The sequence below is a fragment of the Bombus huntii genome, chromosome 14 (genome assembly GCF_024542735.1).
Source record: "Bombus huntii isolate Logan2020A chromosome 14, iyBomHunt1.1, whole genome shotgun sequence".
Taxonomy (NCBI): domain Eukaryota; kingdom Metazoa; phylum Arthropoda; class Insecta; order Hymenoptera; family Apidae; genus Bombus; species Bombus huntii.
Window position 1 is genome coordinate 3,008,032 of NC_066251.1, and position 27,914 is coordinate 3,035,945.

Here is a 27,914-nt window from a genome sequence, read left to right on the forward strand (position 1 = left end):
CTTGTCATGTTGTATTTTTCGAAAGGCCGTAAGAAAATCACTTCTATAGACTCTGGAGAGAAAGCTTGAAAGAAGCGAGTTCATTCCTCGCGAAAAGAACAGACAGCTGACATGGTGAAGGAATCAAATAAACCAGTCACGTGTTAAAATCACATTCTTAATAAAAGGACGAACGCTCCTAATTAAATCTACAATTCCAAACATCCTTGTCCCCCCTCGCTATTCCTAAACTATTCAACTATAACAGAACTGTATAACAGAAATTATTTGCCATAACGTAAAGATATAACGCGAAATTTATTGAAATTTATTTAAATAATATTAATTAGTTAACGTCGTAAACGAAACCAAAGATGACACGAATCAGTTGATCCTCTGATCATTGCCATTAGCAGATTAGAGTATCTGTTAATTCTGACAATCAATATCTCACAACTCGACGAATTTTGAAAAATCACATTGGTCCGACTGTGCGAAAGGAGCCTGGTATCAGACGCAAAAAACACATACTTTCGTCTTTTTATAGAAAACAAATCTTAGTAATTACTGCGCTTATGGTAACACCGAAGATATACAACGCTGTATTTGACGGCCTGTTGCTACATTGTCGAAGAGATAAGCATTTTATACTCCTCTCAGACGGTACTATAAGCGATGAAAATCTTATAGCTGCATACTTTTAACGTCCCATTAACCAGCAATAACCATTTACCCTGCGATGTAGCAAGTACAGCCCTGCGAAGCTGTTTTCCATAAAAAAATGTAAAATATGCAGCTTAACTTACGATACGAAAGAAGGTAAAACGTTTATTGGATGCGTCTTTGATGCGTGTAAAACGGTATTACCATTGACCTTCGATTATCTCGCTGTTAGTTATCTCTAGCAATGTGTTAACTGTAAAAACCACTGGCCGTACGAGCACGTTGTAAAAATAATCAACCCCTGGAGGAAGGTAATGGCGCCTCCACCTGATCCCTTTCTGCTCGGCCAGACACCGTAATAGCGCGGTAGCCGACCATAAAACGGCCGAAAACTCGTAAGGAGCCCCGGGATCTTAAGCAGACGGAACGAAGAAAACGGGAACGGTAACGCGTAGTGACAGCTGAATAAATTGCGCGTTGCGAAATCTCAAATCGTTCCGGATATTCCACGAAATTATACTCCGCGAAACGAAACGCGGCTCCGGCTGATTTTCACGAGCTGGTAACTTGGATGCTAAGGCGCTGTAATTCCACCGAAATCATTTCAAACAATTTTTACGCCTTCCCTTTATTTTCTCTTTCCTACTTTTTTCTTCTTCCTTTTTATTTTACTCCCTGTATATTACGTACTGAGTTTCTACATTACGTGTATAGTTCTACGTAAATTATGCGAAATTCTGCGAGATGACGTAACACCCGAAATGTAGATAATGGAAACTCTGGTAACATAGTAGGTTAAAGTTTCTATAACGTTGCATTAAATCAATTTAATATTTAAACGGATACGATGTAACAGATACACGCACGATACAGTGGATAGTATCGGGTTAATTTGGAATAAGAAACGTCTGTACCATCCCCGGGGAAACAATAAAAATCTACTAGTTTTATCTTGTCTCGTTTCCTAATTTATACGACGTTAACGTGACCCATGATTGCCGGTATGTTTGATATTCATGCCCCTTGCGTACGCTCTCACGCAACGCTGCATTTCTAGAAGAGGGACACGGAGAATTTTTATCGGCGAAGAAAGATAGGAGACAAATATTGATTTAAATATGTACTTATCTTCCAGGTTTATCTGCGGCCCTCGTCGGGAAGATTTAAAAAACCTAACCTAAAGAAAGATCCGAGACGTAGAACATGGAACACGTATGAAATTAATTTTCTAAATTACCTGGGGAAACAGCATGAAAATTCTTGTATTCTGATAGTTTTCAGCCCTTTCACAATTATTCGTATCTATATACAAATGTGCCGAGCATCGACATAAAAGAAATTAAAGAATTAAAAGAAACGAAAACATCGATGATACATGTATCACGTGCACGCATTTAACTCGTTAACTTTCCCTTTGAGAACCACAACTACGCCCTCGTATACCCAACAATGGAAAAAATTAAACGGAACTAATAGAAACATATTACCGAAAGGTAAACTTTTTAGAAACTTTTTTACCATCCGATGCAATAATGAAGTAATTTCAGTATGAAGCACGATCGAAGTAACAATAGGCTATTAGAAGATAATTTATCGGAACGAAGAGTGAAAGTACCATTGCTCTGATCCATTCTGACAATTGAATTATTTTACGTACAATCCTGCTTGGTCGATGCTGGATATAAACTATAACGAAAGGTTACGACAATACCATAGCAATGAAATTGCAATTTCACCGAGAATTAAAAATGATAAGTACAGTGTTCTACCTCGATTTAATAGCACAGACTCGAATCGTCATCTCGACCATATAATGTTCATTCGCAGTGCTGTATACGGTTCAATTGCTGGCTTATTATTTTCCTGATAACGTAACAACAAATAAACGTGAAATACGATACATAAACATGATCTTGTTAGCCAAACGTTATTCGCTAGAATTAGGAAAAGACTGGTCGCAATATCTCGTTCGTAATCGAACTTTAACAAAAGATAAAAAAGAAATACTACAAGTTAGGTCATCTGGTGAATAATCCTAATTTCTTCTATAAGTACCTCTTCTAGGTGTGAATAAACGAATATCCATCGGTAATTATTTCCCTTTATTTTCTCCCATCGCGTACCACCCTTCTATCAAACTTTCCACCCCTTTGCTCAAACCTCTGTCTTACTCAGATCAATTCCATTTTTCGTTTCAAGCTAAATGCGGCGTTCCGATGTCCATGACCCGTTTACTCGACGCTTTACCGACCGATAGCCGATTAATGGGTTGTTGTCGCCGACGCTTACCGACCGATAGCCTATTAATCGGCTTCTTGTTGCCGACAATCTTTCTTATTATTTGAGCAGTAATTTGTTACTTAATACCAAGATACGTTGCTCAGTCGCGTCAGTTGCGTCGCTCCGCAAGCTGCCACAGTTTTATACCAATTTCGATCGGGATGAACGAAAATAATGGTATTGGAGAGTCTAAACCGAAATAGAGCCAGCGCCTGAGCCTGTTTAACCGCTGGCGGTCGGTAAAGTGTTAAAAAAACGTGTAGCACACACGTTGAACTGTTAAAAAGTATTGGTGAAAGAAGGATGTGGATACGCGTATCGATGTCGTCATCGAACGAGTCCCTCCTCCTCGGCTACGCGGTGAATGCGTTAGCCTGTGAAAAAAACATATTACTGGGCAAACGATCTCGCGTACTCTTGCCTATCTGAACCTTCTCTCTGAGATTGCCAAACCCTAAACGATGGAAGGCAACGAGAGGGCCATCAAGCCGCGAGAAGCAAGAAGAGGAGCGATCCGGAACGTATCATCAGAAGCTTGTGCGTAAAAAAGAGCGGCGGTGGTCGGGGTAGAACGAAATCCTCTCGATTCAAGGATATTCCACATACGCTTGGTTCCCTAATCCGTGCGTGGAGTGATCAGGGAAGACAGCGACAGGAAAGACAGTGGCGAATCTTAGCACGCCTCGGCCACGTGGACGGGCCGGTCACGGCGGACGAAACTTTCTCGACTGCAGCTCCCGGCCACGGGCTTCTCCAGGGCCGTTCTCGTGGGAACCCGAGACAGATGCGTCGCGCGTGAGAATCTCGGGCAGATGCGGACTTACGCACCTTCTCTCTCAAGTGCGCCACGCACTGTCTCGTATTTATAAGAAGGTCGTGTAGGTGTACGTGTACGACATGCCGGCTCGAGTATTATACGCTCCACCGTAACCCGCTTACACCCTAGCTTCTTCCATCTCTATTACTCTTCCTATCCTCGTCATCGACCACCTACTATGGTTACGTGTATGCGTATCTGTATGTGTATGTCTCCTTAGCCAGCGATTCTGCTTGGGTGCTGCGCAAGTCCTGTCTTTCGCTCGTCTTCGCGTACATCGTACACGATAGGTAGATACTTTGACAGAGCAAATGATCGAAAATCTTTGATCCGATCTTGGCCTTTCACAAGCACATGCTGTTGCCAGACAGCGACGAATACGAGCTGCCATCGGTACGTATTAGGTTGTCCGAAATGTTTCTTTCGTTTTATGAGGAAATAACAGACGCACAATGTTTTTTGTTTCGTATTAGTTTATTGAATCGTGCACGAATATAATAATAGATATAGAACGAAATGGGTCACACCTAATGCAATAAAATAATATAAAACAAAAATTGTTGTTCGTCTATTATCACCTTATGAAACGAAAGTTATCACAGATATGTAAAATAGACTTCTGAAACGAAGCTTTCGGATAAAATGCAAGTAAATCGAATTTGCGAATGTATCGTATCGTGTACAGGACAAAACTTGCGCGGCAACCTAATATCTGCCCCAGCGGACTTTCTAGGTTCCCCTTGGCGCGTTCTGCTCGCGATTGTAATCTAGGTGCTCGGTCGAGGCGTGTGCACGGAACGTGTACGGAACGTGGCCCTTTTCTTTGTGTTGCCTTTTCTTTGGCCGCCAACGGAGCAGTTTCCTCGGCCGACGACCATCATTAGCGCGTTCACTGTCGCTATGGTCATCGGTGACTCGCGTTATTAAATTTTTTAAAGCGATCGAAAGGAGATAAATTTTATGAAATAACTTCGCCAGATAAAATATCCGCAAACACGGCGTAACATTTTAAATGAAAATTCAACAAAAATTGAAATATATAGGTGAAATATATAGAAATATTGTAAATATATCGCATAAAGATAACCAAAAATGTAAAAAACAGAGTCTCTAGATTAATTACATTGATATTAGACGAAGCTGGAACAACAAGTATTAGGTCTGGTATTAGGTAAAAGTTTCTTTCACAACATTTTCTGTTTTATATTATTTTGTCGAATTACATTTTTTTTTTTTTTTTTATCAAAATAAAGATCACAACGTTCGACAGATTAGGTTTCATGTTTGTATAAAGATGCACCGTTGCAAAAGACGTGTCCGTAAAAGAAGACACTTTTCGGACAACCTAATAGCTAGAACGCAAGCAAACATGCAACGATCGATCGATTTTATTATTTCACACTCCACAATTTCCGAATCTCTCTCGAAAACTTGACGAATAGCAAAACTAACTACGTTTTACTGAAAGGACCATTTATTGAGTAGCGAACAGCTAGCGTGACACGCAGGAAACAATTTGGACCGTTCCTTATGTGCCGTTTTAATCAAACGACCGTATCTTCGGTAATAAAATGTCTGGCCAGTTCGCTTAACCGGCTGGAAAGAAAGACTTTATCGTCAAACTGTCTAAAGCGAGCACGTTGAGGGAAAAGCACATTGAGCCAAGCGGTTTATCATCTACTAACGATCTCTGGTTTTCAGAAGTCAAAGGAACACCGATAGTTATCGCGACAGAAGGGACCATCGAAGAAACGAATAAAGCTGGCAAATTCGAACAATTCAAATGCATAGGAAATAGGTGAAATTACAGGGAACGAAGGAACAGCAACACTTCGTGACAACGTGAAACCTTTGACAGGCCGGTAACGCAGTTGTTCTTTTTACAGTTAATAAGAACTGAAAGCGTGGTGGATAAAACGTCACGCGACTATCAATCAAAGCGGGATTTATATCGCGGCAAAATTAATAACTGAGAACTGGAAACTATCGTTGGTGGGTCGAAATCGTGAAACAATCTCTACACCTTACACGCGAGATATCGTACAGGGGTGAATTTTAATCAAAGACGCTGATGCATGAATTTTTACCCCTTTGATACTGATTTACTTTGCAGAAATTTTCCATTTAAATCTGACAGGATTTCCTCTGCTTTCTGAATCTTTATATCGTACCTTGATCTCGCTCGACGTGAAACTGAGGCGAGAAATGGCGAGTATCGTTGCAAGTAAATCGCGTGTAATGTAATTTAAACCTCCCAGCTTCGAATATTTTTTAGACTTTGAGAAACGTTTGCTTCGATCGATTATTAATAAATTTCCTGGCGTCTTTCCATCGAATATGCAAAATGGACTACGATTTCGAGTTACCTTCTTAGTTGGTTAATAATTCCTGAAATACGATGTTCCTTACGCGGCTAATAGGAATATTTCAACATAGATAACTCGTTGCTTGCAAAGATACAAAATCACATACCAATAACCTGAAACAATTGAAAAAAAATAGCTTAAGAACTAAAACTAGTTGAAATTAAACACCAAATGCGTGGACCTGAAACAGCGTGATCGAGCATATTCGTACTTTGAGAGACACGTTCGATCAGATATCAGCCGACGCAAATTTATTATCCAACGAAGACGAAGAAAATTGAAAAACGAAGCAGCCTGCACCGGAAGGTTTAAAATTGAACATTTTGTTTTTGAATGATACGAATCGATCATGTATTCGCACGTTTTCTCTGGTTTAATATGCTCCAGGGATCAGATAACGTTCAGATAATGTAAAACGTAACGATTTTATCTGCTGGACCTCCCATGCAGATACGGTAGCTGCGATGTAAAATTGTGTGACAGGCGACGATTTATTGCATCAAGATAATTACCGAGACGCTTCGAAAACGTCTTCGTCGAGCGGCTTTTTGGTAGCGTCGATCGAGAAAAGAAAAACCCTGGAGCAATGTCTACCTCGTTTACAGTCGCTAACGAATAATTACGCGATAAATACTTCTTGCGTGTTTCGATGTCATCGTTTATCGACGTTTCCGATGCATTCCACTGTCCGATTATTCACCGCCCAACGAAAGAGAAACTGATCGAGTTTACGAGTACCTTGGAGCCTGACCTGCTTTCTTTGACAACGTCGTTAGGATAAACTTCCTGCAGTTTTATTGTCCGACCAGCGGTCCTGTAATTTCTCCAATTTGTCTATTTCAGTGCCACTTTCCTTTCAACGAATCAGAAGACTCGCAAAGATGCGACAAGATTTTTAGAAATGAAACTGAAATACACTTCGTCGTAGTGAAATTGCGCAGATACCCGGTCACTTCTCTTAGAAATTCTTAGGTAACGTTTTCCAATCTTCCAGGAAATTCATAAACTTGTTTAATTGCCTTTATAAGCCTTCTATCTGAAATTTGATTGACATACTATTTAAGTAGGTTTTATATAGTTGTCCTATAAAATGGAGAATAAAATAAATGAAACGGTCGACAGGCAATAATTAAATCCTAGGAAAGACACAACCCAAATTAAAATGCAAATCCACGTCAGCAGTTTGAGAAAGTATAAACTAGTCTTCATTTCAGCGAATACGATCTCTTTTCAGGGAAGAGAAGACAAATCGTCTCAAACTTATCGCATTCACACGCTCGTAACGTAAAAAGTACATAACGTAACAATAAAAATCGAAAGATTTTTGGTTCCACTAGAAATATCAACGTTGAAAATTCACTCTGTTGTACATAGTAGGAACGTTAAATTAACAATTCGAGAACCGTATGGTCTGACAAGCGTGCAGCCTGAATTCCCGCGTATTTCTCGCAAAGTTCTTTCCCATGTTTACGTCCATTGAAACACATAGGTGACATTTTTATATTAGGTTGTCCCCAAAGTTTCTTTCCTTTCATAAAGCGATAACAGTTGAAGAACAATTTCTGTTTTATATTATTTTATTGAATTAGGTATACATTTCGTTCTATTTCCATTACTATGTTCCTGCATAATTCAATAAACTAATTTAGGATCTTTACTACGATTAGTTTATTGACAATAAATGGATTAAACGGATGTTGATTAAACAGGAAACGATGGTCGTTTAACGCGAACTAATCACGATAACGTATTATAATTAAGACAATTAGATAATTAATTTACAACTCTCGTCACCACGGATCTAACCCGATAACGCAATTCGCACTCTCTGGCCTCTCAATTCACGACTGTTAATTAGCCTCTAGTCTTAGCCTCGTATCTGTTGTTTTAGCCCCACCACGCACATGTACCTCAACCGTTTGTTTATAGCTCGCTCGACACCCCCAGGACCCTCGTCCACGAAGCTACACTAATACAAAACAAAAAACAGTGCGCGTCTATCATTTCCTTACGAAGAAACTTTTCGGACAACCTAATAGAACAGCGCGCGAAGTACGTAAGAATTCGCGTCTCTCGTCGGCAAAGCGTTCATCTAAGATAAACAGAACGACGATGGTAGGAAAAAGAAGGCAACGTGGAAAGACAAAAAGTCTGGTACAGTTGTTACAAAACTAGCGATCGGTATATTTCCACGAACGTCGTAAGTACTCCCACAGACTTCCTTAACGAGAAAGAAAACGGCGCGCTACGAGGCTGGTGATTTGTTGCGTCGAAGAACGATTTCCAAGTCAATGGTTACTTCCGTCGTGGTAGCCGGAGGCAGCAGTGAACGGCGCGACCACTTAATCCGAAAAGTTGTCGGAGCTAATGTTACTAGTCAGTCAGGTGCTGTGTACGAGAAGCAGAAGTATCCGACGATGGTAAAAGCAAGGCGATTCTGGTCGAAAAAAGTCCCATCGTTCTTGGATGTTCTCTGGCGTTCGTCGAGCCGGAGATAACACAGTGAATGGACACCGGATAACCCCTTCTTTCTCTACCATCTTACACAGATGAGTAACGAAAGGCCACGAGTATCGAGTGAAACGTAAAAAGTGTATCCTGCTTAATGACCGTACATCCTTCTGCTTCTATAGCTTGGCCATCTCTCGTAATATCGGGACCTCGTGCAGCCAATTACTTCGCGTGAAAGGAAACAAGCGCAACGCTCGATAAGTGTTAGTCTCGACCGATCTCGGCCCGATCCTCCATCCGCTGCTCTAGTTTAATAGGAACACACTTACAAAACATCGATTCGAGGATAATGAAAAGTTGGCCGCCGCGATCGTCCAGTTGCAGCAGGCAGGAGATGCAACGAGAAACGAACGTCGGGCGAGATTTTCGTTTTGTCAGGCACGGCGAAGAAATTCGATGAGAAACGATCGCGTGGGATTGTGTTTTATGGTTGAGAAGATTGAACCGTTTATTAAGTCGTAACGTAAAAGATGTTTGCTTCTTTCGGTTGGAATAGATGGTTCTGTTACTTCGTGTCTGTTGCTTCAACGCCTTAAGAATCGAATATAGTGGAATAATAAGAGAAACTTGGTAGGAATGCTTGTAATTGTTTCTATTCGCGGAGCAAAAATACGACTGGATAGGAGAATTGGCAACGATGGAAAATTACTTCTCTGATAAGGAAACTGTCTGCTTCGTGTTAACGCGTCAAGCGTACGACTTGCTCTTAAAAATGCTTCCATTCTAAAATGAAACGCGTATATCTACGAAAAAGATAAAAATCTTTACTATCCTTTTAGAATCCAATCTAACGACTGGACAGAATTAGGATAGAGTCATAAAAGATACCTTTGCTAATAGAGACACTATCCGTTTCCTCCTAACGCGTGAAGGATACGATCGCCTCGTAAAAATGCTTCTATTCTAAAATGAAAGAACTACGTGAAGGAAATTAGAATCGATACGATCGAATAGGAGAATTAAGATCAGCTCGAAGGAAATCTTCTCTAAATTCTCTCAGACAAAGAAACTACAGATCGATTTCTTTCGAACGAGTGAAAGAAATCTTCGAAACTTTACAATGTACGTGTACAACGTCGATTCACGATCTTCGCGATCTTGGCACGAACGCATCGAAAAAGCAAAAGTAAAATCACGTGGACGCGTAAATGCGTATAACAGCGTGCTTGGATATAATGTAATCCATTTTCAATAAAATGTAACGATAGGAGTTCTTGCGAGGTAGTACAGGAAATTGACTATCATTTTCAAGAGTCTTTACGATATCGGAAAGTAGAGAGAAGCATCTAACGATTCGCATTACGCGCACGATATATCGTTTGTATAGTACATGGGAAAATAATAATAAACGAGGGATGGCGATTTCGCTTCGTAGAAACGATTTCAATGGTAGGATGATGGAGGTCAATTTTCTGGCGGCAGATCAAAATTCCTCCGCTTCTGATTCGAGTGTTACGCGTCGTTCAGAGGCGCCCATGCGTTCGTGCAATAAGAAGTGCTCGCGCTATTATATTTAGCGACGGAAAAACGACAAGTGAGAGAAAATGTGGCATTTGGAATCGCGCCAGCGTTACGTGTATCTCGAGTAACGAGAACGAATGGCCCGCGAGAACACGCCAAGATAATCAGAACATGGAGAAGATTTGCGAACTGCTAGACCGAGATTCAAGATCAAATGCCAACGCCCTATTTAACGCTCTAAAAATAACGCCAACGCTAGTCTGTATGGCAACAGAATAGTAATTATGCTAAAGAACAGGAGGAATATTACGTACGCGATTCTTTATCTAATTAGACTTCGTACGTAATTTTAAGACTCGATCGATTCTGGACTTTTACTTCTTTCAAATAAAATATATATTTTGCGATAGCAACGCTTGTTCTAAATTCTAACGAATCCTCTGTACGATCCTAATATTCAATTTGACACGTTGATTGTCACAGTGTTCGTCGATTCGACCGACGCTTCTAAATACTTTTAAACGATTAATAAAACGTGAATCATCGACTAAAAAGTTTTAAACGCGGTAAACGGCAGAATATTCTATTGGACAATCGGTAGCTTCCATCGTAATATAATAATTTCAAAAATGAAGTACCATAATCCACAGACGTGTGGATTGTACGTAGCATATAGATCGCACGTGGCACCGAACGCGTTAAGGGACCAGAAAAAGTCGCTGCGAACAATGCACGAAAATCACCACGCTCGCAACTAGCGCGCAAACGAGCAGCTGTCCGAAATAAAGAGCATCGATAAGCCACCGGTGTAATCGGTGAAACGAGTCTCGAGTCGACACGCGGCCACCACGAGCTACAGGGGAGCGGAACACGAGGGCAAACCACCCCGCGCATCACCTTGATTCCCTATGCAGCCACGTGGTTAAGAAATCCCTGAATGCACCAGGTCACGGAATCCCATATAAGGAAGGAGAACGTAAGAAGAAAGAAAGAAAGAAAAAAAAAGGAAGAAAAGGAAAGGAGGGTGGCCGGCCACCCCTAACTCGTGCAGCACACGAGCGGACCGATGCACATGCTCGATATTCCCATGGATTCCTTGCCTTATGGCGGCCGACGTGCCGCGGACAGCATAGGTCCGGTCTTCCCCCTTTCTTTTTTCCCCTCGGTTACTCTTCTCTTTCCAAACACCACGAGATTTCCCCCTCGTGTGCGGACCACGAGCACGGCGTGTGTAGGCACGCACATGTCCCGAATTCCCACAGTCCCGAGGCATCGGCGTCACCTTGTGGGAGAGCCTCGAGAAAAGACGAAGGATGCGCCGTAAACGCGCCCTTCCCCTTCCTCGTCTTCCCCTTCTATACGAGCCACCCCATACTCCGCCGCGCCGGCTTTTACGCTTTTACACACAGCGAGGAGAACGAAGGACGGCCACGTGCACTCACGTGCACGCGCGTCCTTTTGCCGCGCTTTTTCCAACGGCAGGCTCGCCTTTCAAAACAGCCACCGTACTCGCTCTTCGCTAAGTGCTTTTTTGTTTACGCACCACGTGGTTCGATGCCGCCAACGTACACCACGGGTCATCGCGAGACGTCAGGTGTGACAATAGGACGTATCTCGGAGAAATTGACGAAATAGGATACGCGCGTGTCATTTGGCGTGGAATCTTTGTACCGCGGAACTACCTTTGCTGGGACGAACTTTCCCTTGATGTTTCGTTATCCTGAACTTCTGCGAATTGAATATGAGCGAGAGCTTCTGTTACGAGAATGAGAAATAAATAATAGGTAGCGGAGAAAATTGATCGATTATTATCGTATGAAATGATTTTGAAACGTTAGTTCGTATTGGTATAGTTTGTAACAAACCGGGAAAGTTGTACATTGAAGCTACGAAATATTCGCCTAACGTTATATTTCATACTTGTTATCGATGTGTAAGTTGATATTAACTTTCGTTCGTAACAACGTCAGAATGCAGTATAAAGCAATTATGAAATTCGTATCGGTTAAATAAATTGATTAACGATACTCGATTCTTTAAATCGTTCATGCGGAAAACAAGACTCAATTTGTAAACTAATATTGCCCTTCCTTTGTAACAACGTAAAGGATCATAATAAGCAATATAAAACTTGATGGTGAAATTGTTATCGGTTAAATAAGTTGATCAATCATATTTTTCAAATTGTTCGTGCACAAAACGAGATGTAAATTGCAGATTTTTTGTGAACGTCCCTTCGTCCGTTCCATTGTCCACTTGTTTACTATTATATCCAATAATAAGGAAAGAAATCGATGCGATACAAGTTAGGTGATCAATGATTGTCGAACATGCGTTCGTTCTTATATCACAACTTTGCGTCATACACTGATGTCTCTCGTGTAAGGCAGTAAATTGTAGTAATGAGAACAGAATGCAATTTCCTGGTTGAACGTACCGTGTTTTATTTTTGGAAAGCACATTAATTGCTGTAACCACTTATCGAACTCCATACACGAAGATAAGGGCTACGATCTAAGAAATTACGAAGCCAACGAAAAGAAAGTTACTTTTCACAAGCGTTTCATCGGCGTGCAATTAAAACGGGCAATTTTTCTTTGCCACCGATACGAAATACAATTTAATCGTTATCGTTACTTGATTAATTCGTTCCTTATAAATCTAAATCGACATGTATCGAATTTTGTCCAATTTACACAAATATTCCATTTATGTTACGGATTGAAGAGATACAGAGAGACGAAGAGAGTTAAATATAAATTCGACTTGACAATTAATATAATGAATTTTCTTACGTCTATACGAGTGTACCACTTGACATTTAGATCGAAAAGATAAGAAAATATGGAGAATTGAACGTGCTTGTGTAATGTCCAATTAATATTCAAGGGAAACATTCGATGCGATTGATACAGCGTTCCCGGAAAACAGTCGAGAAAATTATTGCAACTTAAACGTACCATTATCGATTTAATCTACGTACGTGACACTACTGGTCCACTCGCATTTCCTTTATATTCCCCGATATCGTCGAAAGCGACCAGTTAATCAAATATCAACACGTTCGACATTATAGTTTCGTACAACCTGTTTTTAACATCGCTGAATGGTTACAGATCGTATTGCTCGATAATATTACTCGCCCTGGACATTATTTCTTAACTCATGGCAGCAATGAAACGACAGAATGATCCGATGTATGAATAATATCTCAAGGTCTGTTAAAAGACTCGACATTCTTACTTATTGATACTTACGAAACGCTATGGCAGACGATATTCACGTTAAAACCACGTCATTGTTTTCTACTAAAAAAAAAGTATATGTTATTGTAATTTTGTAATGGAATAATTTGCTCAAATTCTAAAAACTTTCGAGTAAAATGTAATTTTGTGTTTTTTTCGTAGAGCTTAATTTACTGATCTGTAAATAACGTAGTTTAATTACAATAACGAATGATAACTTTTGATAAAAAAAGAAATTTGAAGATATACATATATCGATCCGTAAATTACATATGAAAATATCGCAAATCAAATGAAATGACATAAAAGAGAAAATAGAGTTTCACTTCCTATCGTAATTTCTTTTCTTTTCTTTTCTTTTTCTTTTTGATGTACCGGCGATAATCTGAATGAATAATCTTTCATCGCGACGCAATATTTTACCACCAATTTTTTGAAGTAACATATTTTCAGATCGATTTCTCCTTATTTACATTTAATGAGTTTTACCATGGAACGTATTTAAATTATGGAAATTACTTAAATTACATTCTACTCCGGAAAAATTGATTCACGTCAATGCATTATAAAAATCTACGCTTACACAAAATTTGTATATATATATTACTAAATTATTATTAGACTGCGGATGTTTACTTGTGCACGAGAAATTACGGAAATGCACACATTGCACATAAAATGCAGAAATGCAATAAAGCGCCAAACAAACTTCTGTTTAAGTTCCATTTCTTTAATAGCGTTTATAAAAATATTAATTTACATAAATATCCGCAGTCCAATTATTAATATTTACATAAAGGAATGTTGTTTGAAATTTACTTTATACCAAAGAAGAAACGCACGACGCCAATGTGTTAACAACTTTACTCAAAATTCGAAATTTATCAAAAGTAGCGGGTGCTGCAAGATTCTTCCAAATACGAACATCGAAACATCATCGAAACGAGTCGATCTCTATATTAATTATCAGGCGAACACCAGACGTTCACGAAGAACCGTGAACGTGTACCAATACCGCAAGAGCGACTAGGTACAACCTTAGTAAATATGCACGTCATTCATTTAAACGCTACGTCCGAGCGAAGCCTACAACTTCTCTATCCACTTGCATGTCTCTTTCGCTGTCGTGTCGTTTCTCTTAATCGTCGACCACTCCTTGCATCTTCTCGCCCACTTGAACAAGAGGAAGACAGGAAGATACTTGAATAAGGAAGACAGAGAGAGAGATTGTCGGCGAAGGAGGAAAAGGAGGATAGAGGAAAGTAAACGAGAGCCAATCTTAGCCACTCGCTTAATGGCTAAACCTACTTCGTTCTTAGGACAGATTCGTGTTTAAAAAAGCAATTTTTAGAACTAGCCCGGAGTAGAAATACTAAAATGTAGCCTTTATATTTTATTTATTCATTTACTTATAAATTTTACGATATTTTATTTACGATATTAACCAGGCAATCTCATGAACATAGCAATTTCTTTTTGGATCTCAGGCTACCAGGATGATGACACGTGGTGACATCGGTTTTTCACGAATAATTGCGCTTGAACTTGGCGTCAACGTTTCGTAGACGCTGCAGTCTACATGCTCTGCGGCAGATCTGGGTTTCTGGTTGCGAGTGCAACAGCCACGCGATTATTCTCGAAAATTCAATATCGCGACAATAATTTCTTCATTTAAAAATTCTCCGTCTTTTTTGCTCGTATTAAAGATAAATTGTATGGAAAGTGGACGTACCGAGTCTAAAGTCGATCTAATTGAATTTAATCGCTTTTATTAACTTTCAATTCCACAATTACAGAAGCATGTGGTTAAGAAACGATTCGATTAACGGGTTAAAATTGCTGCTGTGTTTTGCATTTGATACCGGAAAAGAGAAAGACGGGTCGACCGGCGAGCACGCTCGAGTGAGAGAGAAAAAATGTCTGTCGACGAAGCAGAGCAAGAAGGATAGTGGGAAAGTAAACGAGAGCCAATCTTAGCCACCCACTTAATGGCGATTCCTGGCTGCACGAGCCCACGCGTGTGCACCGACACGTGTTCACGCGTGGCCGAGTACACGCCCGCAGCATACTCCTGTTGCGACGATGCAACAGGTTTCGATGAACTTCTCGCGGCCCAATTTCCCGTGAATCTGATTAGTCAACAAGCTAACCGGAAGATATACTTTTTTTTTCAATTGTAATATCTATTAAAATTCTTAAAATTTTAATTTATTTTAATTTAAATTTCACCTCGCCACCTAACATTTTTCTTATGCGATTATAATCGCCAGAATTAACTTTTTACACGGTTACGTTGCTACTTTTCTCTTTCATTTTCCATTGAACGTTCCTTCGAATGTTACACGAACTCGAGCCACCTGAATTCAAATATGTAACTTGAATTAATCTGAACGTGGCTATACTATCGGTGAATTGCGCAACGTCCACGCCACTTAGGATTTGCCAATACGATCATTTTGATCGATGATCGTCGATTTAATTTCGGTACGTTCAACCCTCGCGAATTTTTTTTGATTTCGCAGTTTATTATACAACGACCGGACGAGATTAGAGATTCAAGCGAGCAACGTTCTACCACTGACCAGCGATTAAGGTTGTCGAATTGGTATTCGGTAGTTGCCGCGATTAATGATCGTAATTATTGTGATTGCTTGGCCAGGTGTAATTTCGTTTTTCATGGGGTAATAACGTAACGAGGAGGAACAAGTTGCGAGGTGTTTGTCTTTTTGTTGACGAAACTTTTATGTTTATGATATTATTAGCGAAATTTTTGCAATTTAAAAGTCACTGGTTACAGTATCGATAAGTAACCTTGTATGATAGTAACCATATTTGTAAATGTGATGGTTATTCGTCAATTGGCTATTGATAATGGATATTATTATTGTAGTATTAATCGCTCTAACATGTCAGTTGTAATTATTATTAATATTAATGAATTGACAAGTGACAAATTGTTGCACGACTAATGTTGGTAATTTTATAATTTTTAAATAGTTCATTCAGCTGATTTGTAATTTGTAGGATCAACTGCTTTCTGAGTATCTAAGCGGCATGAGCAACAAGTTCCTATAATAAATCACGCAACAAATTGTTAATAAACTACTATCGTTCTTAATTGATGCACAGGAACATGTTAATTTCTCCGACGACAGAATACAAGACGCGAAATACTTCGTCATCCATCTGCAATTAAGATATGAAATTTACAATGTCACGTATAGCAACGTCGCCAAAACCTTAATTATCCACGTGATCCAGGAAAAATCAAAACAGCTTCCTATACAGCTCGAAGCTGATAAAATCTTAAACTCGAGACAACCTACTTTTACGTACGAAACTGGCCAGACATCGAGCTCACGATTCGCTAAAAAAACTCGCCCAATTAACCACAAATAACTCACAATTGCGATCAGAAGGAAATTTAACACAGAAACTTGCACGAGTATTAACAACTCTGCACTAGAAGCCTACCTTTTACCATCTTAGCGACGATCGTCTATTCCGGGATAGTCATTGCGTCTATCCTCTTAAAATAGAACTACGTTTGTTAAAAAATACGACGAAATTATAAAACGATACTTTCTGATCTTCCTTTCGTCCGCCGCTGTAAACGAGGTCAAACACTCCAAAACAAGTCCCATAAATTCCAACACAATCATCCAATAATCCGCTAATCCAGGCGGATGGAAATTGGAATTAAGCGACGAGGGGTGGCAACTTTCCCCCAGGTCTCGCGTTAACATATCGACGACAGAGAATCCTTAGGTGGAACGAAGGTAGCTGGTGTCGGAAGGGGAAAGAGAAAGAAAAAGAGAAGAAAGAAGGGAGGGAATCCAGGGCACATTCGTGTGTAATACGGCAGATGAGAGGCTGCAGGAGTCCGTGGGAAACATCCTCGGTGGTTCCTTCCTTAGGAAGGCGTGTAGGGATCCTTAGTGGTCGTGTGCACGTACACGCGAGCGCCGTGGAGGAGTTTCAGGGCAGGCCATCTGCCCGAGTCTCTCACGATTCCAGGCCAGCTGCCGATATCTTCGCATAAGCGTGCATCGTGAAAGAGCCTGCAGGCGCTAAATGCGCGCCTTGCACACTTATTCGCGACTAGGTGTGTTAAACTGCCTCTCTCGCGAACTGACGTGGACCCTGGCCTTCTCCTGATCGTTCCTCCCGTGTCGATTTTTCGTCATGTTGATGAGACCCAACGTCTCTTCACCCCACTTATGGCTTTCAGGCTTATTCGAGATTAATGAGCGACGAGGGTTGACGATCCGGTCTCGTGTCGACCACGTGCAACGTACCCGGCTCCTCCGCGATGCATTACGGCATCTTACACCTGTATTATAGTTCCCTACGTGCGCGACGCTCGCGTGAGAGCGATTCTGGCTGTTTAATGGAACGATAATGATCGCGATCGAAATCCTGCAGACCTCGAGGAAATCGCGAGAGGTATCGAGGCTTGCGTCATTATTCAGATCATTGATTAAGTAAGAGGAGATCGCTGAGGCCGGGCAAAGTAATCGTTTTTACGACCAGAGTTGTGTACACAAGGGCGATGACATAATTAGGGAAATGGGATTTTTCGGCAGACGAGGAGAAACAATCTTCGATTTTAGAAATATTTCGAAATTGTATGTTATAATTAAAAGATTACAAGAAGAGATACGAATTTTCTTCCGAGTTCGAAGAAGAGATTGTAGAATTAACGCATTAAAAAATAAAAAATGAAATTCTATCGAATCGTGAAACCGATACATTTTTCTTAGAATGTATTTCTTAGAAATTATCGTAGATAATTAAAAACTTGCAAATTCTGGTAAAAATCAAACGAAAGAAATTTACGAAACGCATTTCCATATTTCATATATTTATACACAGTGACATATGGCATACACATGCTAATACGTGTACAGAAATTGGAAGAGTAACAAGTCGATGATTCCAGAGATTTGCACGTGTACCGATAAAATATTATCCCTCTTTCCACAACGACCCTAACGATCATTCCACCCTTCAGGGACAATAAATTACCCCTCCAATCTACAACTTCACAAGGGGTTGTTGTAAATAGATCCCTGACGAGTGCAGACGACTACCTGTTGAATGAGCCGCGGGTGTACCGTTCTTGCCACTCGTGCATTTCTATTTTGGCTTTAATTCCTCTACCTGCACGTACCCCCTGGAATGCGACAGAGACTTCTTCGCACCACCGAATCACCAGACGAACGCAATTACACGAAATTTTCGTTATAGTCATAGTTTCGGCGGAAGAATAGCGAAGGACGTCGAAAAATTTTGTTATACGACGAAGGATGGAAGTAATCTTTTTTGTGGGAGAAAAAATACAATTGCAATAATTAAAATTTATAGCTCCTAGCTATTAGCATTTACACTCCTACTATTCAAAACTTTAGTATTCTTAGTCTACTACTTTATGCTTCCAGTTTACTGTACTAATATAACTTTCTTTACAATGGAAACAGCATTTCGTGAATCTTTTGCTACGAACTTGGCCCTTTTCAAATTCCAAAGCTAGCAATAATCGACCTAAGATTTTGAAATAAAAAAAGTTCGTCTACCAAATTCTATTTAAATGTACTTCGTTACGCATTGCAATAAAAATTTATTTGCAGCGTTTCAAACTACATACAAGAGGCGTATTTTCAGATGCAATATCGCGATAAAAGAAATAAAAAAGAAATACGACTTTTGTGTCCTGAATGTGACGACGAATAGAATTTGCAAGTTTTGATAAAAATTGAAAATACCTATGATATGCATATTTGATGTTTCGCGATTCACCGATTGGTGGTAATGCGTTCCGTTGAAATTGTGGCTTCCTTGTTCGACCTACATGCGGCTTCTTAGCACGAGCCCCCCATAAACGTAACAGGATCCCATACGGGTGTTCCTCGGTCCGTTTCTTGCGTGGCTACGTTCCCACACTTTCTGCCCCATTGAAACGTACCAGAAGAATTCACCCCTATACATACCACGAGGGTGGCAGCTAGAAAGCTCGCAACCCATAGAAATTAAAAGCACCCTCCCTTCGGGAAGTCTTTCAGTGGAAGCGTGCAATGCACGAGCTGGACACGAAATTCAATGAACGAACCGTTTCCGCGTTTTCTAAACTTGACCCCGATACAACGAAAATTCCGTCCCTTCTTTTCTCTGTCTCACTTTTCAGGGGTTGAAGGCTTCGTGTTACGAATCAAAGAAGAAAGTATTAACAGACGCGAGAATAAAATACGTTTGAACCCCGTTCGCGAGTATCAAAACACGTAATGACTTTATACAAGATGCGATAGTTAGTCGAAATTGTCAAAAAAAAGAAAAAAGAAATTAATCCTTCGAAATGTGATCAAAGAATCACGAAAAAATTCTTCAACGTCGACACTACGGAATATTATTTCTAATATAGCGAAAAACTGTTACAAAAATAAGGATTCTCTCCGAGGAAATTCGAAATTGAAGCCTCGTTGATGGCTCTATTTGCCTCAAGTTTAGTTACGACCGAAGACGAATATTTCACTGTAAGTAACTGCTCGTTGGATCGGGAAATGTATTCACATTTATGGCTTCATTTTTTATCGGATTAATGCCGTTCGTTCTTGATATACAAGACTCCACGATGGTACAACGTATCTGCCGATGAAGATGTTTCGTGTGACTCTACTAGGCGAAACGAAACGGTATTTCTTTCCCGTATCTCGACTGGAAGAACTCTTGGCAATGATAGATAATCATTTTTGTGGTAACGGGATATGTTTCTAACAGGTATCTAAAATATTCTGACGAAGATAATTTATGTACAAAGGTTGGGAATCGAGGATAAGAAATGTTAGAAATCGTTGCGTCTTTATTTGAAAGTTTTTTCTCGCTAAAATGTAAAAATATTAGTAAAACAGCTTAACATAATTATCTTCTATCGCACGAAAAAAGATCACATTTCGTGTATAACGATTATACATTTGATTTGTATTATTATACGTTTATCTAAAATACGTAAAATGTATAGCACGTGTGTAATACATAAAATATCTCTACCTACGTCTTATTTTTTAAATCATATTTGCAAAACTACGAATTGTCGTAAATATCCGCAATGGTGAAAGTTCGAACGATCGAAGTTTTTTTTATTATGTAATTTGTACTTTACAATTTGTCCAGTTGGACATTTGGTAAATTTGTCTAACTTAATTGCTAAATAACACGTGTATGACTAACCCCAGCGGGATACCATCTTCGAGTTTAACTATTTTATTTCTTTAGCTTTTTTATTATTATGTAATTTGTACTTTACAATTTGTCCAGCTGGACATTTGGTAAATTTGTCTAACTTAATTGCTAAATAACACGTGTATGGCTAACCCCAGCGGGATACCGAATAATCAAAGTTGTAGCGTATTCTTGAAAAGCCGATCGCATGATTATTTTAGAGGCTTGAAAGAAGAATTTCCACGCGTTCAGCGGAAACGCGTATTCGTTAATCGTATCCTTTTGTAACAGGATCACGGTGAATACGGACGGAAGCAGTTGAACGACCGTAAAACGCACATTTCCCTACCCGTTAATCAGCCTGAAAACAGTAATATAGACAGGGAACCGGTGTCAAAGAGGGGCATTCGCCACGTATAAGTGCTTCGAAAGCATCCTAATTAGGCAATGAAAGGACGCTTTGTGATCCTCGAAAGGGACTATCTAAAAGGCACCGATAACACATGCGTCAGAGTTTCGAAGCGAGACGAAGCGACCGGAGTTTCTTCCTTCCGAACGTTTCACACGAGGCGAACGAAGAATTATGAATGTATCTTTGTGCCGAGCCGCTCGTGAAATCACGTCTAAGCCACCATGTGGAGCACGTCGTGCGCTATCACGACAAAAGACAGACTATTAATAACGTCGTTGTACCGAGAAGCTGACGTATAATCGTCCTTTTATGCAACTTTCCACCGTATTATCCTTTTCAACCTACGAATACTTTGAAAAATCCTTCTCATTATTACGTAGAAACCGTTGACGAATTTCTGTGGCAAATTGTCGTTAGACCGCGGATTTTCTTTTTCAAATTTATGTAATATTTAACATGTCCAATTTCGTATCACTGTCGGTGTCGAGCGGATAGATTTACAAAAATTGAGTAACCAAGAAACAAAGGACATTTCACCGATGTAGATTGCCAGAAACTATGTAACTATTTTAATTCTTCGAATATTACTTCACCTAACGAGTACAAGAGGAGCTTTTTAATTGGTAACGCGATCGAAATCCGATGGATGGCAAATGAAAAATCTATGAAAAATTCGTTTGTCCACAATTCGCTATCGAGGAAACATTTCACCGAGTAAATCGATCTTTATCGACGAGAACTCATCGAAAACTACAGTATCGCCAGTACCAGACACGAGTGAGTACGCTGATACACTGATAATGAATGTATCGCGACAGTGTTCGGTGAGGCCAACAAGCGGAACGCGTCGCATACCGCAAAGCAAGTTCTCGATTGCACGAAGAATAATTATTGCTGGTGTAAACGAAGTAATTAATCATACGTACCACGTGACTCTGTAATCGGTCACACGTAAACTCCGATCATGAGATTCTGATGACAGACTATACATCATACTCTGCTATTTACGAGGTTATACTTGGGCAAAATCGTGGCAATTTTGATTAATATTCGTAATATATTTTAATTAGGATCGTCGACACTTTAAAGTCTACTCTATGCTGAATTATTATTCGTCATTTAAATATGCTCGTATGTAAATTGAACCGAGTGTTTTATGCCTCCTATTTTTATTTGGACTAGTTTCAAATGGATTTGGTATTTTATATCAGATAAATTATAACAAAACAGCGTAGATAATTTGTAATTGGAATACCGATCAATTCTATAAATTGAGGAACAGAGAACAAATGATATTTGAGAATAGGGAATTGAAAAATAGTGAAAAGCAATAAAAAAAAAAATGGTTAAGAATGTTATTCAAGTATCGTACATATCCATCGCCAAATAGATCGATCTTTCTATCAAATACAAATAGGTATGTTTTTACAAGCTACTTTTTACAAAGGTCGTCGTAAACTAGTTTCGAACTCTGCTTCTGTACACGCGTATGTTTTGCACGTATATTTAATAAGCTGCTAATCAGTTTTAATACTTAATTAAATCTGCTTGTACTTGTTTCGTCGAACGAGATTACATAAGCAGATAATTGTAATTACAAGCTACTTTCATGACAAACTTCCTTCCATTTCCAAATTAAGCAGATTTCATGAGTTAAAAAGTGTAAAATCCAGGTCAAGGTTGAGCTACATTCGAAATTGAAACATTCGAGAAATACGTACGGAAGAGTAGCGGACGTTTTAATAAACTACAACCAAGATAAAAAACTTTCTTTTACTTTGCACGACATCGATCAATTATTTGCTACACGGTTAGGTAAAAGGTAATTAATGCGTATACCGGATAAGAGATCTGCTACAGGTGCATGTTCTGACCGGATGCGACCGAACGAATGTGAAATCGACGAAAACAAACACGAACGATTTAAAAAAACAATGTATTGTTCATTAGGTGGTAATGAGAAAATCCGCAATCACTTAGTTGCCAACCCAATACAAAACTCGGAAAATCACGTAGCGATAAATAATCGTTTGCCATTACAAATTCCGCAATTTCTAAATTTATCGAGAAATAAAGTTTTCAGAAGCAAATCAACGAAAGTCACGTTATTCCATTTCGCGATTCACGAATCTTGTCACATTTCAGCATTGATCGCATGCTTAATTGCTAATTATTTATTCGTATCTCGGTCGCCTCTCCAGTTTTATTCTGCCTACGTTCTTTATCACAACAAACGATATTTTCCTCTCATTATGCTCAATTACCTGGCCATAAATGAATTTTGCAAGTAATTAGCAATAATTAATCCGATTCGTTTAAACACGGGCATGAGAAATATGATTACAACTTTCACGAAAATAATGTGCACCGTTTCGTCTTCGATATTCACGCGGCAACTACGATGTTTATTATTCGAAATAAATTACCGAAACAAAAGATGTATATTTTCAGCGGGCCTAATTAGTCCAAATTTACCATAATTTGGTACATCGTTTCATTTTGAAAAATTGGGGTTGGCCACTCCTTAGACGAAAGAAGAAACAGCAGAAACGTAATGGGGAGGAAAATTTGTCCGCTCTTTAGAATAATTTAGTTAGACGTCTCCTTATATGTACAACCATCTCTGCTGTCGCCTCCTCTAACCAAGGATGCCTCTTCGTAATGTCATATTATCTTCTAATCAACTACGTAAAATACTAATAATAATTCCCGAGTATCGTCTTGAAAATATAAAAACTCCTGTTACAAAACATTATAGCGGATCGATAGGAATACGAGACACGCAAATAGAAAAAGTGGTCTTGAAGAGAATCAAGTTTATCGAAACGTGAGAACATCCTTAGAAATCTGCATTAGTATGGAAACGAAGTATGGTTAATCCAACCACTACTTTTCTTCCATTATTGCGCGTGCCAATCGATTCTGACTGGTCTGAAACTATCGCAAAACGAATAATCTCTTGATAAAAATAGAAAGAGCAAGAGATAAAGAAAAAGAAAAATTCAACAGGCCTGAGAGAACGAACTATGTTCCCGCCTGAAGGAAGTAGAAATCGCACGTGTAACAAGTACGCGAATGTGAAAGCGGAATGGAGGGCAGAAAAGGATCGAATCGGAGCATCTTAACAATTTATACGTCTCGTACGAATCGGACGCTTATGGCGAGATTGTGCCGTGTAGAATGGAGCCAGCGGCACGGCTCTCGATAAGAATCGTAAGTAGAGTATACAGAGCTGCGCGGTGGCTTTAATTTCGGTAGAAAATTGGCCGAGTTATCCGAGCAACATCGATAAGATACGCATTCGTTTCATTCAATTATCGCCTCCGCTTCGATAATCGGCACTTTCTTCCTGTCAGGTGGCCAGTTTATAAATCCCCTTAGAGAGGTTTTTCCTTGTAGACAGAACTCGATTTCGAGAATACGAAACGAGGATTCGATGTTCGATCATGCGCGTTTTCTTTCTCGCACTGGAAATCGGTTCTTTACGATTCTGTCCCCCATCCTCTGCGTATCTGCTCGTTTAAACGCGAATCGGTGTTTTCACGAAAACTAATTAAAGAACTCGCGGCGAAGCGAAAATTCCATTTAACCCTGACACGCTTGTGATCGAGGCCGATGCCACGAACGAGTCGTTAATGCCCTTAACCGCTGCCATTAATTAAAGGATTGCGCGAATAAAACTGGTGGAAAGCTTGTTGAAAGCATTTTTCGACCTCTTTATTGCCTTATTTTATCGTTATCGAACGGTTAACCAGCCGATAGAATGGAGATACGGTTTTGCGTAAACGTCCTGATGAAATTGTTTTGTTAACGGCAACTGTTTGCTAACGGTAGTTTGTACCTAATTGTCTTCTGCTATATTGCATCTCGCGTGTTTAGTGTTCTCCAATCGATGCGTGTAGTAGCGTGACACATACGATCTTTTCCTAAAGAATCTACGAAAAGTTCAGAAAAACTAGGCTGTGATTTACAAAGTGTATGTGATCATGTTGGGTCGAATTAAATTGTCGCGTTCGCAACTGCAAATAAAACGTACATACTTACGTACGTTTATATAGTACTATACGTATACTATAGTACGTACTATAAACGTACGTAATACGTTTGTAGTACTATACGTATACTATAGTACGTACTATAAACGTACGTAGTACGTTTGTAGTACTATACGTATACTATAGTACGTACTATAAACATACGTACTATAAGTATTACCTTTTTCTTTTCTTTTTTTTTTTTTTTTCGTTCCATGTTCCAACTCTTCCATTTTCCGTTTTCTTATTTTTCAGAAACAATTCTAATAAATTATAGATAACGGATACTATCTGTTGAGCGAAAGTCTAGTAACCATAGTAAACATGATGATATCTCGTATTTTTCATAACTTTCATAGTATTTGGAAAGCATCAATCGCAATGTGAAATTCAATTGTACGACTCAGATTATTTATTTGCTATTTCCAAACGATACAAAACGTGCGGTTGCCAGATTCTCACGCAAGGAAAGAAATATTTAAAAAAGCAGAATTTCCCTCTAAAAAGATCAAATACACATATGTCGAAATATGATACAATTTAGTTAGTCAGAAATTTATACTTTTACGATTAGAACCGAATAATTAAAATTTCAATAGAGATTTGTTTTACCAATTAAAAATTACAAAGAGTATTCTATGCATTTTTACATCTTTAAATTTCTTATAAATTGCATGAGCATCCGCAGTCCAGTGACGATAAAAGCGGAACATATCGTAGGATGTAGAACGCGCGTGGAGAAAATTTAATAGAATTGTGGATTATGCCGAGTGATATGTAAACGGATTGACAAATAATTCTAAAAATAGACGGTGCGTTTGAATATGATTCAACGATCTCATCTCAATCGTAATACGTCGTGTTCATGGAATATACACGCGGAGAGCAATTGCATATAGAATTAATGTTTATCATCACGCGAGTAATTTTCTACCAATTTATACGAACATTACAGACGGCAGGAACAACTTTATCGTTCAGAAGAATAAATACACGCGTTAACCTCTCGTGAGCTCGTCGACACAAAAATTATCGAGCACGAGACGTTATGTCGTAAAGGAAAATCGAAATGACCTAACGATCTTAATTAACTGACAAATCAACTCAACTTTAGGCAAATTACTTACAAGCCAGGACAGTGCGAACGATTTCCAATGAACTTAAATTCAACTCTCGTTTCTCGAGTCCGTTCAGCTACTGGCATCAACCCAGACACGTGACACACACGCAGCATCATAATTGTTGGCCATTCATGTCGTACAAGGTGATTTCATGCAAACGAAAATCCGGTGAACATGCTAGAATTGGAAAACACGGACTGTTTCAGAATCGTATTTCGATACAAACTGTAATTACTTGAGGAAGAAAGTGCGTTAACAAATATTTACTATATTACTAGACATATAGAACCGATCAATCTCTAATTTTCTATTTACATACGTGCATATTCACGTAAACAAACAGATGAAATTTGTACGTTTTATTATTATGAAATATAATTTAGAATTTTAAGTAAACTTGTTTCATTTGCATATTAAGATTATTTAAAAGCCTCGTACTGTATTTAAATAACTTGTGCTATTTTATGCTATAAGTAATAAGCTTGCGCTAATTTACGATGTTACATGCATATTAACGAAATGATTAATTCTATTAATAAATATTATTACGATGAAAACTGTACGTGTTGTTACCATCGCTTCGATAAACGATATTACAAAGAAATTTTAGACTTAAGCAGAAATTGTTTAATCAGTGTTTACCAATTAACATTCGTCACAGTCGAATTTAAACTATTGGAAGAAAGATCGAACAACTGTCTTTCTTCTTCTAAAACCGAGCCTTTTTCCATCGTCTTGCCAAATATGCTATTGTAAGTCTCAAAAGTTGAGTTCGTGCACGCGTGCACAAATAACATATGTTATTTACGACTGTTATTGCTCTCTCTGCTTGTTTTACATTCGTAACAGCTATCAATAAATTATGTACAGACATTTAACGAGCCGACAATTATGTATCTGCCGAGTCTTCTCACGCGAAAAGTTGTACGTTACTTTCTCAGATGCACATTAATACCAACACACTGATGCGGTACCAAATTAGGAAAGCAAACCCGATAAACGCAACGTGGTTCAAAATGATAATTACGAACGAGCCGTTGCTCTCAAAGAGACGCAACATACTTTTAGGGAGTAAAAGTTTTATCAAGTGCAATCGTGCAAAAATCAAACACAACACGTAAGTCTAAAATCAAAAGTTATTCTCGCAATTGCCATTGTAATTATCATTTTTATGCTAAACCTTTCTCGACTGAAGCTAATATTCCTTAAAATTCCGTATAAAAGTCTCTCACGAATACTCGAGGAAAATCGATTACCGGAAAGAGAAGATAGTTATAATTGTCGTTGAAGCATTGCTGGCGTCTGTGTATGTCTTTCTACGTCTGAATCGCTCGGCAATCGAAACGAAACAGACAGAATTGTTATAACCGTACAAAATTTAGCTATGACAATCGCATTGGCCGCTATACCAAAATAGCGACAACATCGATGCGTACGATATGAAACGGGCAGAAAATAGAAGAATCGAGCGTCTCTGGCAGACGAGATTTCTGGTAGTAAAATCCGCAAAGACAAAGGAGCAGCGCGAGAGAGAGAGAGAGAGAGAGAGATCGTGTTTCGATATTCCCGCGAATCTGACTCATCTCGTGCCAGCACGTGTTCTACCTGCCCGCCTTCGGAGGACCTCTTGGTTCTCCATATCCTCCTCCTCCCAGCCCTTCACACACGTGCTCGCGCGTGCGCGCACTATACATCGCCATACACTAAATGGACCGCCATAACCACTTATACTCGTCTCTCCCTCGTATTTACCAGTACAGAGAAACTCGCATCAGGTAACCCTCCGTCCCTTTCACCCTTCGTCCTTTCG

General features: G+C 39.3%; 1 protein-coding gene across 7 annotated transcripts in view; it reads right to left on the minus strand.

Annotated features, from left to right (window-relative positions):
• The window catches only part of LOC126873465 (tubulin monoglutamylase TTLL4-like), a 236,845-nt gene that overhangs the window by 193,114 nt on the left and 15,817 nt on the right, over positions 1–27,914 (minus strand). For 2 of the 7 annotated variants that reach the window (XM_050634326.1, XM_050634325.1), the window contains exon 3: positions 26,111–26,281. The exons of the other annotated variants lie outside the window; for them this stretch is intronic. The gene's annotated coding sequence lies outside the window, so the exon portion shown is untranslated. The remainder of the gene's footprint in view (positions 1–26,110; positions 26,282–27,914) is intronic. 7 annotated transcript variants of the gene reach the window in all.